Source organism: Nelumbo lutea, chromosome 2 (assembly GCF_056320005.1).
Source record: "Nelumbo lutea isolate HS-2025 chromosome 2, American lotus-T2T, whole genome shotgun sequence".
In the NCBI taxonomy this organism is placed as follows: Eukaryota; Viridiplantae; Streptophyta; class Magnoliopsida; order Proteales; family Nelumbonaceae; genus Nelumbo; species Nelumbo lutea.
Genome location: NC_142685.1, coordinates 95654008 through 95670941, shown reverse-complemented (window position 1 = coordinate 95670941; position 16934 = coordinate 95654008). Strand labels below are relative to the sequence as shown.

At 34.0% G+C, this 16934-nt stretch overlaps 1 pseudogene; it reads right to left on the bottom strand.

Moving 5' to 3' along the window:
* Window positions 1-1103: 1103 nt before the first annotated feature.
* LOC148872163 (wall-associated receptor kinase 5 pseudogene) lies at window positions 1104-9567 on the bottom strand (annotated as a pseudogene).
* Between the last annotated feature and the right edge of the window lie 7367 nt (window positions 9568-16934).

The window sequence follows — 16934 nt, the reverse complement described above, 5'->3', positions numbered from 1 at the left end:
AGGTTGGTCTTGGACAGATCAAGCTTGATCTTAGACTTGATCCACACGGGCGTGCATGAGTTGATATTAAATCCAACCCAACCCATTGGACTTGCACCGCTGCCGAGCTCAAACAGATTGCCTTGGTGGGGTCGGCAATATCTGCTTAATCAGGAACTTTAGGAGATTATGGATTCATGAGGTTTGACTTGCAATTAGCAAAGAAGAAACTGGTTAATCAGGAACTTCTTTGCAATTAACAAAGAAGAAACTTGATCCACACGGGCGTGCATGAGTTGATATTAAACCCAACCCAACCCATTGGACTTGCACCGCTGCCGAGCTCAAACAGATTGCCTTGGTGGGGTCGGCAGTATCTGCTTGATCAGGAACTTTAGGAGATTATGGGTTCATTAGGTTTGACTTGCAATTAGTAAAGAAGAAACTGGTTTGAGTACGAAATGAGTTCGATCTGGATTGGTTCCATCTAAGTATATTTCATTACTTAGAATATTCACATCATCAAGGCGCTCATGGATTTATAGAAACCAACAGGTCAACTGATGCTTTGGCTAATATTGACATCGATAGAGGTAATATGACTCATTTTAGATGATATTTCCGGTACTCCTGTCCAGTATTAGATTTTCATAAGCTCATGATGATTGTATTGTTCTCTGTTTTATAACTTTTTCTTTTCAAAGGGGTTTGTGAGAGAGAAAGAGTAAGAGATTTCTAGTTTGGTTATAGGTAAGGCGGGTTATGTCCTCTCCTAGTCTCCTATAATTTGTTACACAAAATTAAGATGCTAAATGTTACACTTAATGCATGCAAATATGTTCTTGTAACTAAAACTTTACAGCTATGTTCTTGTAACAGTATTCTAGCTAAAATTTTGAAACTATATATGCTATTACTTTCTAACAAAAGAATTTGGTTTTTTCTGATGACAAGTAGTTATTGATGCAGTAACTAATAATAAGTAGTTATTATATTAAAAGCTACTATTCTTACTTCTATCAAACTAAGAATTTTACATCTAAATTATTACAAACTCATATATATAATTAACAAGAACAAACCATGCATACAACAGTTCAGAGATTGAAACATTATAAAATTAGTCATCGCCCACAATCTAACGGTACTACAACTTGACTCCCCAAACTATCATAATCAGTGGTATTGCAGTTTTGTGAATTTGATGGCTCGCCAAGCTAGCATTCTGCTTCTTCATGAGGTTCATCCCATGGCTTTTTAGACCTGCACAACCCCTCCAGCTCCATGGCTACTTCTTTCATTGTGGGCCTTTCTTCTCCCTTCACACTTAGACATCTTTCTACAAGTTTAGTGATTTTACGGAGTTGATCCTCGCTGGCTTCATAAAGAACTCTATCCTCCAAAATATCCAAAATATTTTCTTCTTTCATGGAAGTAATAAAATGGAGTGCCAAGTGTTTCTCTTTTTCAGGTCTATCAAATTCAAGTGCTTTTCTGCCAGTTAATAGTTCTGCAAGAACGATTCCAAAACTATAAACATCACTCTTTTCTGTCAATCGACTTGTGTGAAAATATTCTGGATCTAAGTACCCCATTGTCCCCTGTACTAATGTTGTAAGTTTAGATTGGTCTAATGGAACTAATCTTGAAGCTCCAAAATCTGACACCTTTGCCATATAATTATCATCCAAAAGAATGTTGGCAGATTTAACATCTCTATGAAAGATTGGAGGAGAGGCGGAAGAATGCAAATATGCAAGTGCTTCTGCAGCTTCTGCAACTATCCTTAAACGGTTGTCCCATGACATTGAAGATTTGTATTCCTCATCATGAATATGATGAAACAAGGTCCCATTAGTAATGAACTCATATACTAATAGAGGAACTTCAGACTCCAAGCAGCAGCCTAAAAGCTTCACTACGTTTTTATGATTAATTTGAGACAGAATAACCACCTCATTAATGAATTGTTCAACTTGATTCTCATCAACTATTTTGGACTTCTTAATGGCAACTATCTTGTTGTTAGGCAAAATTCCTTTATATACTATACCATAGCCACCACGACCTATGATTTGACTTCCATTGTAATTGTTAGTTGCACTTTTGAGCTCTTCTTCTGTAAATACCTTTAAAACGTCCACACTTGCATCATATGAAGAAAGTTGTTGCCTCAGCAAGAGCCCTCCATTTTGTTGAAAGAATTTCTCTTTGCGTTTGTTTTGCTTTCTATTTTTTATACCCCAATATAGAAAGGTAACAGATAGTACAAATAGAATGCCACAGGAAATACCTGCAAGGAAACCATTAGAACAGGAAACATATAAAACATATAACAGATAATTCAAGTAGGTTGGCTCAGGTTGAATAGCAAAACATTAGAACAGGAAACCATTTTTGTCCTATTTCTTTCTCTGGTTCGTTTTCTTTCTACCTAATCTTACAAACTTTACCTTTTTGATTGATTGGTTGATTTAATAGAAATTTGGAATAACCTTTTAGCTTTATTTTTTATATAGTATATTAAGGCTGCGGTTTTTTTTCAAATAAGAAGCTAAGATGGGATATTGGCTAATAATAGGAATTTGCATTGGCAGCCCATAAAGAGCGCCCCACAGCTCATCCCAACTGTGTATTGGGAATATCTCCCGTATATGTTCCCAATGCACATGGTGGGATGTACATGTTAGACGTGTCAATAGTATTTGAAAATCCGATTTTAAATATGAAATTTGACATAATTATATCGAATTTGGATAATTTGAATATCTGACTGGTTCAATTTGGATATGACCCGTTTTGATTCGATAAATACCTAAATTTAACCAATTATTTAATTCTTATAAATAATATATAAAATATTTAAATATTTTATATAATTTATATTTATAATAATGAAATTATATAAATAATTTATATATTTATATACTTTATATAAATAAAATATTTATTTTATATATTTATTAATTACCTAAAATAGTTAATTGGCTGAATTCGAATTGAATCAAATATTCGGATGTTTAATATCCATCAGATATTGAATTGAATTCAGATACTGAATTTTCTAATTGAATTTGAATTCGAACATTGCCTGATTTTATTCGAATTTGAACCATTTACACCCCTATGTGGAGTGGGTGTAGGGCAGCAATCTGAACTCTAAGAATAGATTCAAAGAATTATAATTAGGGGTTGTAACTTGAGTGGGATAAGCCAAGTTAATGGTAAACCAAGGCCACCATGAATTGGGCATCAGATCCAAGAGTGGATTGAGTCCAAGGTAAAGTCTGATCTATAGAACTGAGGCCCAGTCCGAGATAAAATTTGACACACTCAGGGTACGCTTAAGTCAGGACTAGGCTCAAGCAGTTTAGTCATGAAAATGTTGATGTAATGTATTTATTTTTTCAATCCCAAGTCAAACTTGGCCTTGATTGCCTCCTCTTGCCATGAATAATGTGTCAATTGGTATCTTGATTCTAAGACTATAAATCATCTTACTTTGGATCTTGTCAATCACTCCATTCATTCTAACAAAAGAGATCAAATTACAAGCAATAATGGTGAAGATATGCAAATGTCACACATTGGTTCTCCCACTCTTCATATACTTCATGGTTCCATTGTTTTGAATAACATACATCAAATGCCACACATAACTAAGAATCTTCTCTATGAGTTAGCTCTACAGAGATCACTACTGTAGGTCACTGAATCTTGCTTCTACTATGGTAAGAGAATGCATTGACATTACTATTTGGTAGAAATGGTTAGGCCATCCTAGCCATCATAAGACATATTTTGTGCTTTCTAAATCTTAGCTACTAGCTTAAAATAAGTAAATAAGTTCTCTATTTGTAGTTCATGCCCTCTTGTCAAGAGTCATAGCTTTCCATTCTCTTTTACTACTATTACTGTTACTTGTCCACTTGGGTTAATGCACTTCAATGTTTGGGGACCTTCTTCTTTATGTCAATATTAAAGGTTAGAGATATTACTTTCTTTTTGTGGATTTTTTACTAAATTCATTTGGATTTTCCCTATGAAAAGTAAATCTTAAATGCCAAATCTGTTTATTAAATTTAAAAAACAAGTTGAAAATTTGTTGAACTGCAAAATGCTACATATCAAACTAATGGTGGTATAAAGCATCACCTTTTACTTGGGCCTTTTCATTCAGATAGTATTACTCATTGAAAATCATATCTTCATATTCACCAAAAAAAATGGCTTTGTTGAATGAATTGAAACATTGTTGAGGCAGGCATGGCCATGATGGCTAGAGCATCTTCTGCGAAATTGCTTGTATAATGCCTTCGAGTCTATTGCTTTTACCATCAATTGTTTCCCTAGATAAACTTATTCTCAACATGGAACATTCATGGCAATGACTTTTGGGTCACCACTAGACTATTCTTTTCTTTTTGCATTTGGTTGTGCTTGTTATTCGCATTTATGACCCTGAATCACTCTCAACTTGAGTATTGTTCCACATTTTGTGTTTATATGGGCTATATGTAGCATACAAGCTATAAATGTCTAATCATTGCTATTAGGTGAGCATAAATCATCCATAATGTTATTTTTTATGAGAATGATTTCCCTTTGCAACAATGTTTTTAGACCTAGACTAGATCAGACACTAGGATTGTTAAACCTGGGAACTCGACATCACTCCAACTCTTTAAAACCCGAGGATTTTAAATTTTTGAAAAAACTGGGAGAACTGATGCCAAGTTTTGACGATTCAACGAGTTTTAGAAACCCATCCAAAAGTTGGTTAATGCTTTGAAATTTTAAGTGCAAGCCTCAAGGTTATATATATATATATATATATATGAGTTTGACTATAATATGGAAAGGATATGATATCTGAAAAACTTCTAAACAGTCAACTAGAATCATAAACTTAGTAGTCAATCAGGTGTTATTTATAAAAATTAATGGGCGGGTTTTGATTGGTCAAAACTCCCATTATACTGTATATACATATATATAACCTAAACAATTGAAGTTAAAAACAACAACAACAAATTAACCATCCCACCCATGTATAAGACATGTTATATTTTACAAAAAGTTTTAAATATATTAAATATGTGAGTTGTATGATCAAACTATTTGATGCACAACTTGGGAAGCATTAATTCCGGTTTTATGTCAAGTCCGAGTCTTAAAGCATTGCTTTGCAATGCCTATTGAGTCCAAGGAAAGTCTCTAGTGCAATTACAACATGTTTGTGCACCTCCAATTGTATTTCCTTATTCTTAAACTTACGCTAGTGGAGCTACTTGCACCTTTCAACCAGCAAGTATTGGATCATTTTCTCATGAGATTATCGCTTCTGCTTCATCATCTTCAAAAAGGCCAATTCATTGTACTCCTTCATTTCCATCTTATCTTACAGAGGCATGGTCCAAGCATGGAATGTTTAGACCCAAACCTTGCTATGATATGACATCTAATATGGATTTGATGTTGAACCCACAAGCTACACTCAAGCCCAAAATAATTGTCATTACCCATTAGGTGCTAGCTATGGCCAAGGAATACAAAGCCCTCCTTCTTAGTGACACTTGGATTCTTGTTCCACCATCCCAAACAAAAGTATAGTTAGAAGCTGATGGGTCTACAAACCATGCTTAGTAGCAAAGAGGTAATCAGACAGCTAGTCTAGATTCTGAGGAAACCTTTGGTCATGTTGTAAAGCTTACAACAACAATGAGGATTGTTATTTGTTTGGTTGTCTATTTTCAATGTCTTATTAATCAACTAAATGTTAGCAATGCTTTCATACGTGGGGTTTCGAATGAAGAAGATACTCATCATCTTGATTTTATTTGCCATCTAAACAAATCTCTTTATGGCCTTAAGCAGATACCAAGTATCTGGTTGTCTCAAAGATTAGTTATTATTTTTGGATTTTCAATAACTGAGAGATGACTCTAGTCTATTTGTTTTATAATCTAGATCCAACACTACCATTCTCCTTATTTATGTTGATGAAATTCTTTTCATTGGTTCCAGTTTCACACTACTTTTGTTTCACCATATTACATTTGAGCACTAAATTTGCACTGTGGCATGGGACCAGCCCATTGATTTATGGGTGTTGAACTACATCATGATCAATCTAGGCTCTTTTTTTCTCAATAAAAGTATAACAAAGGTCTTCTTGTGAGGGCCAATATGCAAGATGCCAAGCCCATGCATCAACACTCTCATCGCTTGATGGTCACTTTGGTAAAACCTTTTCCTAACCTCTCCTTAATCGTCGTCAAGTCTCCTTCCCCTTATCTCTCCTTAGTAATCTACACTTGACTATGGGATTCATTAGTGACCATCCCCTTCTCTCTCCTTAGTGTCATTCTCCAATGCTGATTGGTTTAGCTATTGCCCTATTGATTAGAAGTCACAAGATGGCTACTACATTTTTCTTGGATCTAATTAACCTGATTTCCTAAAGATCACACATAAACAAAGAATGGACTCCTAGTCAAGTATCGAGTTCAAATAGTGAACTCCTATTGTTACCTTTAGTGACTTGATATGGGTTGAAATGTTGTAAAGCTTAAAACAATGAGAATTGTTCTTTCTTTTGTTGTCTCCTTTCAATGGATTATTAATTAAATAAATGTTAACGATAATAGAGGGAAGAATAATATGCAAAATAAACATATAAAACCATTTTTGGGGGGGACGAATATATATGTATATATATAGAGAGAGAGTAATAATGGATTTTATTAGAAACAACTATAGCATGAAAAGTAACAATGAATTTTATTAGAAACAATTAATGCTTGAGAGGGCTTTATTTGAGTAATGATGGATTTTATTAAGGGATAATTAAAAACTGAGATGTTTTTGATGGAGGGTGATTTGACCCGACCTCCTAACCAAGCGACACGTGGACATGACTCGACGTAAGTGATAGCTCAGCATGACAGTCTGGCTACAACTCGGCGTAATGAGCTCGCTGAAACCTAACCTAACAGCTCGCTACAAGGCCACTCGTTACAAAGCAGCTCACTCCAAAGGAGCTCGCTACAAAGAATCGCTATTGAGCAATTTGGAGTTTTCGGGAAGTTTCTTATCCGACAAGACCATGCCTATCAGACTACTCCCACGTCCCTTGCCTGGCGGTGCAGCACCTGCCAGTCCAGAAGACTACGCCCATGTCTCTCGTCAGGCGGCATCATGCCTGCCAGCTCCAAAAAGGCGTCCCTTGGCTGACGGGACCATACTCTGCGAACGGTTACCTGTGCCAATCAACTCAGCCCTGGCAAATAACGGCTGCAATAGAGAATCAAAGAACAAAAGCCCTATTTGTGAAAGAAAAAGAAGATAGTTGGTTGTTGATCTAAGGGAACCAACATTAAGAGGCAATCTCCGCAAATTTGGGGCCCATTTGGCGTGTCCTTTTGGGAAGATCTTCTGGTAGCTCTCACATGCAAAAGATGTATTAAGTTTTTGCATGAAGATCTGAATAGTCCGAAGCACATTTGGCAAACGTGCATCTTTCCATGCATCTTTTCATACAAAATTAAAACGCGAAAGACACGAGAAGCTTCATTTGAAGCTTCCCGAAATCAGTTCAAAATGGGCCTCGCATCTTTTCAGCATCTCTTCTTTTGGTGGCTAGATCTTCCGCATGCCAAATGGAAATAGACCGAAAATCAGTCTTCCTGACTTATAAACAACCGAAAAACTGCACGGAAAGACATGCCAAACAGACCCTTGGTCTTCAAGCTTTTTAAATTGACATGGCTAAACGGGATTGGAGGGTCCACACTTGTTGTGGACCAAGCGGTTCATAGGACTCGTGGCAACGGGATTGGAGGTGGTACTTGAGAGGGGTGATTGTGGATCGGTCCAGGCCAGGCTTTGCACATATGGTAAGGGATATAACCTAGGCCCAGGCCCAGGCTAGGCTGGGCTGGAGCTGGGTTTGAAATATTAGAGTCCGAAGGCCGAAACTTGACATCAAAGTTTGCAGGCATGATCCAGGCCCAGGCTCGGGCTGGGCTGAAATGACGTAGGTTGTCAATGGAATCAAACTTAGATACCTGATCCGATTCCAAATCCAATAATCTTAGATTTGGATGTCGGAAGTTAGGTCCTAGTAATAATTGGATGGATGCAAATGATAATCGGATGCACATGAAGACGTATGGTAGTTGAGATTGGACACATAATGGAATTGACAGCCGAATTTGGAGAACTGGTGCATCCGCTATTCCCGAGTTGAAAGACAATATTTATTAACTATGTGAAGATTTTAAATCAAGTATTAAGCTATTACCTGTGGAGACTTGAATCACCCGAAGTTTTGTCTGTGAAGGAGGAATAGGGATGCAACCAATCCCATTTCGTCTTCCGTCGCCCACTGTACCAGATGGGCAAGAGCAACTGTAACTCCCAGCCGTATTTTTGCAAATCCCAGATGGAGATGGTAAGCAGTCATTCATGGTTGGACCCGAACATTCATTGATATCTGAAACGCATTTATAACAAAAATCTTGGGTTGGATTCAACAATAACAATCAAAATTGTAGAAATAGTCATGGTAAAGAGGTAGTTGACTTCAATATATTACATACCTTGACATCCGTCTTGAAGATAAGGGTTGCCTTGGTAGCCTTCCAAACATTTGCAGAGATATCCAAGACCGTTGTGAGAGTCATGACATCCGCTGTTGTTGCCACACGCGTAAGTGGTGGTGTTTCTCATTGTAATGTTTTTGCACGAGTCGTTCTCTATTGCCCAGTCTAATATTGTTGGAACCATGCCTCTGTTTCTTGTGTAGAAATCAAAGCGAGAGAGGTGGTCTATGGAAAAGTTGTACCACTTGTAGTCCGCCACGAAAGAGTATGCGCAGGGACTGAAATTTTTATAAAACAAGTCGTCGCCATTCAGAATCCCAGAAAAATACTTTAGCCCCTTAGTAGTGATGGTGGTCTGGCAGTGACCCATCCCTGGATAAGTCCCATTGAGCGTCCTGTTTTTATCTTCACAATAACTGTAGCATCCGTATCGAAACCGAAAGCCTCGATACCACACGGTACTGCCATTTGCGGAAGCAACGTCGGCTTGGATATCACAACCGATGGCCGTTAATATGTTGCCGGTATCGGAAAGAGCAAAGGGCGTATCCGTCATATCCATATAGATCAAAGACGTGTTAGGGCTAACAACAACTAACGAATCGTTGTGACAACGGTAATTCATGAAGGAATAGACGCGCAACTGGCCTTGTAATGATATTTCTTCAACTTCCACTACTTTATCAGTTAAGCTATACCATCCATCTCCGTTTGTGTCTTCGTAAATGGAAATATTTTGCGAAAACAATTTGGGAGGGGTGAAGGTATGGTTGCAGAGTAGTTGAAAACCTTCTCTATAACAGCTTGGATCCGTCCCCAATCCGAATGGGTAGGGAACGGGGATGTTGCCACATTTGTCTGGGCAGTCGGGCTTTGGCATGATTGGTGATGAGGTCGCAGTTGCCATGAAGAGACTCAAGAATAACAGCAAGAACAGGAGTAGGAGCTGATGAAACAGCAGCATAACCCCAGCTACAGCCATTATGGTTAAGTTTCTATACTTCACCGAGGGATGTACCTTTGCCCCTCCTTCACTCGTTTATTCGTATTTGTAGCCTCTCTTTTTTTCCTTGTTTGGAGTGACGTTAAAAAAAGGAAAAAGTTTGCATGACTTTGTTGTCTATACCAGCGGGACCATGGGACCCATGGGATTTATTAAAGCTTAGATACATACAAAATAATGCAAAATATAAAGTTTTCATTCTGCGTATTTGCATTTATATTCCTTCCAAATTCAGCGTAAGTGAAAGTTAAATAATAAAACTATATAGAAGCATGTAAGAATAGATAATTGTTTTATATTTTATATTTTTTAAATAATTAATAATTATTTAATAACTACTTTTAATAATTTTTTTTTACAATACAAGAATAACAATTAGTTTCAGCTATAATTGTTCATCAAACTAATGAAACCGACCAATCTAATCGACCATCGATTTTTTAGTATTTCTATTCGGCTTTGGTTCAACAATTTCTCAATCCAAATAAGTTGGATCATTTTCACTTTGGCCATTTGTAAATCAACTAAAATCGTACAACCCAACTATAATATATATATATATATATATATATATATATAATTTTTTTAATATGGAAAGTTGAAAAATTCCCATATTTCTTAGTCCAAGATATTTTATATCAAAAATTTAATTTTTTAAGTTTAAATCTTTTGAACCAACCAACCAAACCAATACAACCTGAATTGGCTTGTTCCACTAGTGGTAAGTCAATTTCAAGTGACCAACTCCCCAACCTGACTATGTTTATTTGGTTGGCTAAACAACTTACAATCGAACTGAGCCAACTTGTGAACACTCCTAATTTCAACTAAATTAATAGCATAATCTAAATAACAATAGTTTTTTATCTCCAATAATTTTTGAAACTTTATAGAGAAAATACACGATTATTGAAAATATATTGATAAAGAAAATACAATAAATAACTAAAAAAATAAAATAAATACAACAATTACAAAAATATAATAAATACTAAAAAATATATTAAATTAGTCAATAAATAGTGTAATCTCAAATAATAATTTCATCTCTAATAAATATTAATCAATAGATTTTAACAAAAATACAATAAATACAATAAGTACAATAAATTGAATTATTAATAATATAAATATTATTAAATATATTATAATTATTTTATGTTTTTAATATATATTTAAAGATATTATATAATTTTGTTAGAATATTCAAATAATTTTTAAGTTTTATAATTCAAACTTTCTTTAGATAGACAAAGATAAAAAGTGGGGGAGAGGATAATAGGAATTTGAGATAATTTAGGAGAGAAAATCTCTATTAAATTAGAGATAATTTACGGGATAAATAGAAATTAGATATAATTCATGATATAAAAGGGAATTAGAGATAATTTAGGAGAAAGTGGGGGATAATGGAAGAGGTAGTTTAGGAGAAATTTTAGGAGAGGATATTATTTAGGTTATTGGGTACATATGGAGGAGAGAGAGAGAGAGAGAGAGAGAGAGAGAAATTTTATGCAATTTTTTATGGGGAAGGAAAGCATCTCATTGGTTGTTTCAAAAACGACATAGAATAAAAAAGTAAATAATTCAAAAACTAGAAAAGATTCTAACTATTGTGTTTTAGAATATATATGACCAGTGCGATGCACGAGAATTATTAAGCAAAAGATAAATAATTGAAATGGTCATTTACTAAAATACCCTTATAGTTTCATAGATTTACTAAAAATCTACCCTATAGTTAGCATTTTACTAAAACACCACTTATAATTTGCAACGGATTTAATCAATATTCCATTAGATGATAGTGGAAAATGACAGTGTTGACCCTAATGTTCATTTGAATAAATTTAATCAAAAGAAAATAGAAATGAAAAATACCATTTTGCCCTTAATAAGGCACGATCAACCACTCCATTGACTATATTTGGCCAATTTTGTTTTCTGTATAAAAAAATGTTAAGGGTATTTTTTGGAATAAAAAATCATAGGCCTAATGGCAAAACAAACACTCCTTAATGAAAGGTTCATTAAATAAATAAATTGTAAAATATATGGGATATTTTAGTAAAATGAAAGTTATAAGGTAAGTTTAAATAAATATGTAAAACTATAAAGTGTATAATAGTAAATGACCCTAATATAAACACATAAGAGTATACAATTGTTTTATATTTTCAGCATTTTTAAATAATTAATAATTAATCATATTTTATGTACTACTTTTAATAAATTTTTTATAATAGAAAAATAACAATAATAATTTTAGTTAGGTTTATTCATCAAACTAACAAAACTATTCATCAAACTTACGAAATTGACCAACCTGATCAACTCGACCCGAGTTGGTCGGTTTTTTAGTATTTTATGTTGGCTTTGGTTCAAAAAATTCCCAATTCTACCAAGTTGGATCAGTTTCACTTTGGTTATTTGTAAATCGACAACAATGGAATGACCTAACCATGGACATATATTAATATTTTATATTTTAAATATAATTTTTAATATTAACAGTGATAAACATCCCATATTTCTTAGTATAAAATTTTTTATTTCATAAATCTAATTTTTAAATTTATTTTTTAATAATTGATGTGAGTGAAGTGGTTAGGCTATGTGCGAGAGTCTCCTTGAAGGACAAAAGAAAGCCAAGTGTAGGAGGTGGGCTAAAGGCTAAGGCAAATGAGGTGATAGAATGATTATTTTGTTATGAATTAGACCCCTATTTATAGGGAGGGATCCCAAGGTCCAGAAAGGAAGGAGCCAAAAAAGTGTTTGGTTCCCATTAAGAAAGGGAATATTGGATTTCGTGTCAATTGTTAGGAAACACTGTTAGGGTTTCGACACATGTTTTATGAGATATCTCAAGGACGAACTTCCCTTTCATCTAAGGATTCTCATAATACACATGTGTTATTTCCTTTCAGGACCCTTTTAAAAAGGCGTGGCATGAGTGACGTCACTATTTAGCTTGTGCACCCTTATTAGGCTCACGAGGTGTCTCGTTATACGCATTTTTTGATGATGCACGGGTTTCTATTATTTGTTTCTGATCTGTGGTGAGTCTGCGTTCATCGCGATTGTGTGATGACTTTAAACTCATCGCAAGTCCGCACTAGTTCGGAACCCATCGCAGTTCTATGATGGATTTAAACTCATCGCAAGTCCGCATGGGTCCAAAGTTCATCACAACATGTTTCGACTCATCATAGATGTGCGGTGAGTTATGGACTCATTACAACCATCGTATAGTATTAGTTTGACACCTCTTCTGTTTTGATGGTTTAAGTGACCACCATGTACCTACAATTGCACTATAATTTTTAAAATTTAATTTAATTTTTAAGTTTAAATCTTTTGAAGTGATTGACATTTTTGTAAAAATTGACCTAAACCAATATAACTTGAGTGGGTCGGTTTTCACAAAAGGTTAATTAGCTTCAATTGACCAACTCCCAAACCTGACCATGTCAATTTGTTAGCCAAATTGCTTACAACCAGTCCAAACCAACTCATGAACACTCATGATTTTATCCAAATTGATAGTTTTATCTCCGATAAATAACAATAGTTTAATCTCCAAAAATTATTAAAAATTTATAGCGAAAACACACAATTATTGAAAATATATTGATAATGAAAAAATATAATAATTACAATAATTACAAAAATACAATAAGTACTAAAAATATATTAACTTAGTCAATAAATAGTGTAATCTCAAAAAATAGTTTAATCTCTAATAAATACTAATTAATCAATAAGTTATAACAAAAATACAATAAGTACTATAAATTAAATTTAAAAAAATTCAATAATAGTAGCTTAATCTCCAATAATTAATGAAAGTTTTATGTTAAATAACTAAACAAAATAAATGTATACATAATCATTGAAAACACATTTATCGCAAAAAAACAATAAATAATTTCTAAAATACAATAAATATTAATTTTAGTATATATAATTATATAATAAATATAGATTAATGGTTTAAAATTATTATTAATAAATATTAATGTTTTTGAAAGTTTTTTTCTCAAATTGTTAGTTGATATAAGTGAAATTAGTTATTTACAATATTATGTGAAAATATTAAACTATTATTAGTTTCAATATTATGCTATAATTATTTTTCTACTTTTCATATTTTTTAAATTTATTACATAATTTCTTTATTTTAATTATTTAAAATATAGTCATGTTAAATATTTTCTTATTTAAAACATTTAATTATTTTAATACTTAAATAATGTAAAATTTTTAAAATTTAAGATATTAATTATTTATTGAATTTAATTATCCATAAAATTAAAATTTATACTATTATTACATAATTTCATATTAATTTTGTAATATATTAAATTATTATTAATTTCAATATTTTGTTATAACTATTTTTTTTTATTTTAACTATTTAAAATCTAGTTATGATAAATATTTAAATAATCTATAAAAATTTATTTTTTTGTTATTTGAATATTATTTATTTAAAGCTGTTACATATTTGTAAGTATTTGAAAAACATTTAAATTGATAATCTAGAACAATATAACTTAAATTGTTAGTACATAATTTTTTATGTTTTTAATAAATATTTTAATTTTATTCTTTAATTTTTGTTTGAATATTTAAATAATTCTTATATTTTTTAATCCAAACTTTATTTAAATAGATATAGATAAAAAGTAGGGGAGAGGATAATTAGGAATTAGACATAATTTAGAAGATAAATAGGAATTAGTGATATTTTTTGGAAAGTGCATTTCATTGGTTGTTTAATCTAATCAAGATAAGGAATGATTACTGTTTTATATTCTTAAAACAAAAGAAAATAAAAGAATATATAAAATGATAAAAGTAGATAAATAACTTCTCTCAAAGGAGAGCTATGCTGACATGGATGGACCAGTTTTAATATATATAGATATATATATAGATAGATAGATATTCACTCTGTTTAAAAAAAAATAGAGCAAAAATCACTATTTAGTATTTACACTCTCGAAGGGATGGTAACGGGTAGGGTTTAGACCAACCAAATGGAATCGAATATGCCCGACCCAAACCAAAATCTTAATGGACGAAAATAGAAATGAGAAGCTAAATCCAATCTGGTTGTCTCAAAATTAGTAATTTTATACTCAATTAAGAATATATGTGCAAATACTTCGACCCTACAATTTCATTGTATCAAATTTGCTTCAACCCATAAGCACCCACCGGGACCTGGGATTAGTCACAATCTATTTGATGCGTGAGCCTTGTTAAGAAAAATTAAATTTAAAAAAACCATATGATATTTCTAATTGAGCCAAGTAAATTAAATCCAACTTAAGTATTATATTTGTGAGATATGTTTAGTTGTTCTAACTACTTTGAAACAGAAACCCTAGTGAGATTGTCTAATCTTGTATAGTATGCCAATGAGTCAAGTAAAATAGTAAATTGGACTTGATTCACCCCTGCATTGTCAGGTTAGGGTTAGGCCTATTAAGGTGTAGGTTCATATTAGAGTTTTGATTATTTAATCCAAATTCGGCGCATGTTTAGTTAACTTGGCCCATCTATCATAATGTCCTTATCCATATAAAGGGTATTCTTGTAATTTAGTTTAACTTCTATGTCCTAACCTTAATGCTTGTTTTTAAACCAAACTGGGTGCGGGGTGAGTTAGGTTCTGATTATTTAACCCAAATGGCATTAAGTTTTGGGTAAACCCGCCCATCGGGTCATAATACCCCTAGACATATAAAGGATATTCTTGTAATTTGATCTAACAACTTCTAACCCCTAACCTTAAGGTATATGATTTATTTCACTATTTGTTTATGTTTCTTTCTTTTACTTAGAGAAGTGATACCTTGGAACTCATCTAATGAAGGTATTTTCTAATATAAAGGTATTTTTCCAAGTAATTGAATCCCTTAGAATCAGCACTATTAATCTCCTTCAACCTCTTTACACAGCGAATCAGTGGTGGAAATTTGGTTCGGTACAATCTCTTCTCCCATATTCTTTCTTTCTTTCTCTCTCTCACTCTTTCTTTCTCTTCTTCCCCTTCTTCCCTTTCTTCACCTTCCCGGTACCTCCTCTATTTTTCCTGATCACCGGTGGAACTCTTAAAGCGGCGATCTACTCTCTCCTCCATCCCTTTCTCTTCTCCTTTCTTTCTTTCACTTCTCTTTTTTCCTCTTCCTCTCATCCTCTCTTTCTCACTCGTCTGAACTAATGAGGGGTGATTTGGTTCGACCTGCCCATAAGCGGACATGTGGATGCTATCTTCTAATTGGATATCTACTTAGCACTTTGTGCCACCTCAGTAGGCCAGGTCACCTCGGGTACTTTGGCCAAGACTAAGGACCGAGCAACTCGTGGTAGTCCAACTTGCCGAAGTGACACGTAACCTACTTCTAGAAGCTACTTAACTATCACCAAACTTCACGGGATCATATCACGTGTCTTTGGGCCTTATCCACATACCTCCCGAATCAGACGGACTCGATAAGCCTTATCGGCTAGCATGATGTCCATGTCCTAATGTGAAACGGACTCTTAACAGAGAGGGCCAAAGATCTTGGAGGTGTTTCGTAAGACCTACAACGGCTCGCCTATATAAAGGCATCTACCCCATTGACACAAGGTAGGTGTAATTTACTTCTAACTAACACTATTTCATTCAAGATTACTAGCTCACACAACTAGATACTAACTTAAGCAATGAAGCGACCATGCCAGGTGAGCCACCTTGGGTTCTCTGAGTTATCCTATCTTGTAGTTCAACCGGTTAATTAAACAACCAATGTTCAAGCTGCCACCTAGCTAGGTGCAACCAGATCGCGCACCATCAATTAGTGTCGTCTGTGGGAACGTGACGAAAAGCTAAGTCTCCATTTTATTCACTTTCCTTGCATATTTTACTAATGGCCTCTTCATGAAACACTAAAAAAATCATCTAGATGAACATCACTGGGGGGGGGGGGGCGTAGGACCCACCTGCATTTAACCCGAAGACCCCTCAGTGACTATTGGCCAGTTCACCATCCCCCTCCCCATGCCAGGGGTATCAATGGTTCAAAGCCAGACGTTTGCTACCCAGTCAATTAATGCACCCTTGCCTCATGTGAGCGCTGCCATCCCAGTTGTAGAATCATCTATGGTTCCTCTTTGGGTCAGAGCACAACAGTTCCATGAGCTCATGCTCTGGGTCATGCAACTTCAAATGTAGTAGATCCACTAGTTCCAGTAGTACTAGCAATACTACTACTACTACTACCAGGAGTTCCCTCCACTCCATCAAAACAATCCAAACTAGAATTAGACTCAAAACCACCAGAGCTTCTGCC